This window comes from Lactuca sativa, chromosome 9, assembly GCF_002870075.4.
Source record: "Lactuca sativa cultivar Salinas chromosome 9, Lsat_Salinas_v11, whole genome shotgun sequence".
NCBI classification, from domain to species: Eukaryota; Viridiplantae; Streptophyta; class Magnoliopsida; order Asterales; family Asteraceae; genus Lactuca; species Lactuca sativa.
The window spans coordinates 41,519,505-41,522,124 of record NC_056631.2 but is presented as its reverse complement, the minus strand read 5'-3'; positions in this window follow the sequence as shown (position 1 = coordinate 41,522,124).

Sequence of the window (2,620 nt, the reverse complement as noted above, 5' to 3'; positions counted from 1 at the left end):
CTCAGTAGTTTTTGTTATAAATTGTCTTAGTTGAAATGGTTATGATAATAGTGGATGGTGTAATGGTGAAAATGTTAAATATTGACTATGATGTTAACCATAATAGAATACCATAAAGTACATTACCAAAAGCTTCTCTAACAAAACAAAAACCAAACATTACCATAAGTAGTACTAAAATTACATAGCTATTGCATAACCATGTTCAAAATTGCATAACTATTACATAACCAGGTTCAAAAGGGCATAAATATCACTTAATAACTAGAGTTTTAAAACATTACCAACTATTACAACCACAAATAAAACACAAAATCTGGTAGCCTACCCCTGCAACACTTCAAACTTCATTTGCTTGACTGGTACCTCCATTTCCCCACTTACCCTTGCATGTCCTGGCATTATGACCCTTGTTCTTACACTTACTACATGTCACACTCACAAATTTCCTAATTAGCTTCTAACTTTCACATTGACTTTGTTGTAGGCTCTCTTTCTGACTTTGGCTTACACTCTTCTCATCAGCAGTCTACGTCCTTTTTCTTTTTTAGTCTTCCTAGCTGCTTGTGGTGTGGTGGAGGGGTAAGGGTTGTTGGACAATCACTCTTATGCCACATGCTCCTTCCTTTAATAGGGTCGACTACGAAAGAGTACATGCTTTTCGATGTTTCTATCCAATACACCTTATGCACATAGGTACACAATTCTCCTACTTTCTCACCACTGTCTGCCATTTCATTGATCGATGCAATTCCATGCTTGTAGGGCATGCCTGTCAACTCCCATTTCCTGCAGCTGCAAGTCATTTGTGCCATGTCCATAACATGTTGATCATGCCATGACCCTTTAACCTGGTACTTACTCACTCCATTGCATCTTGCAGTGTATTGTGAAGCACTTGATATGTTTTCCTGTAACAGCCTTTCACCAGTAGGTGTGAGAGGACCTGTGCACTTTTTTATCACCTTCATCACATTACATACTCTTTTCATAAGATATTCCCTTATGAACTCCAAACAGGTTATTATTGGTTTATCCCTCCTATTTACGAGCTTACTGTTGAAAACTTCACACAAATTATTCAACAACATATCTGACATTGCCCTACCTTTTATTATATAGTACACGTTGGTCAATAAATCAATGGGAAATAATGTAAATATATAAAATTATACAAATAAGTAATTACCTAAGAAATGGCTTCTAGCCCAATGATAGGGAAGTATTTTATAAGCCATTCATATGTTTCCACGTCATAGGATCTGAACTCTCTCATCAGTGTTTCAAAGTCTGGGATGGTTGTGGCTTTAACACAATTCCACAAATGTTCCTTGTACTCCGTAGTCCTCCATACTTCTCTCATATTCTCATAGATATGCCTTAGACAATATCTATGTTCAACACAAGGAAATATGTATGCAATAGCAGGTATGAGACCCTGTTTACATGAAGTAAATAGCTAAATTAGTATGTAAGTATAAGTTAGTTGTCTAGTAAAATATGTTAACTACAAAAGTACCTTCTGTCTGACACTGATAAATGTGAAGATTGAGTTAGCATGCATGTCCAAGTCATCACCAAGACATTCCAAAAACCATTTCCAGCTATTAGTGTTCTCAGTCTCCACAATTGCATATGCCAGGGGATATATTCCGTTGTTGGAATCAACCCCAACAACTCTAAGAATCTGACCTGGGAATGGTCCTTTCATGAAGACACCATCCAAACCCAGAAAATCTCTCATCCCAATCTTAAACCCTTTCTTTAAAGCTCCTAAGCACACATATATCCTTTTGAATTTCCTGGTTGAGTTGTACAGTTAGGCTCGAACTCCACTTGAATTTTTGGGTGTTTTCTATGATATTTTGATGAAGCAAAAAGATAAAGGAAGTTCTTTTTGTTCCAAGGGATGATGCTTTAAGCTTGGATCCATCAAAGGCACAACATTTATGGACTATTGTAAGTATAAAGTTGCAATCTTTCTCTTTATTTCTTTAGATCTATTCATATGTGGTTTTTGTACTTTTGATCCATTATTGTGAGTGATCGTGGAGTTAAGTGGACTCCAACACCTTTTGATCAGTTTGGAGTATTTCTTGGACCTCATAGACTATGAAAGTTATGATCCTTTGCCTTCCCTTTTAGCTATACAAGTTATTTTGGTCCTTTAGGTCATTTTGGTGTAATAAAGTTTACATCTTGAAGGAATGTAGCATTATTATGGAAAAAGTTGGAAACTTTATCCATCTATACATCTTGTTGATACAGATTTGAAAGATGGAAACTTGGACTTAATGGATTAAGTTGATAAAGATACATTTTTGGGCCCTTTTAAGACTTAAATTCTAGATCATGGTAGTTTGTACCATATTAATTTATAAAGTTGGAAACTTTATCCATTATGAAGCCATTAGGAATCAGATCTAATGATTTTAGCCTTGTTCATTATAGATTAAGACTTTAGTTATGATAAGCCTTTCATACTGAAGACCATGGCATGGTGGCGGGACTTATCATGCCAATTTTTTTCGGGCATGGCCACGTCGTGGTGGCATGTCTGCCACGGTGTGGTAGTAGATTTTAATAGAGAATGGATTGAATGGCCACGGTGTGGCCATGA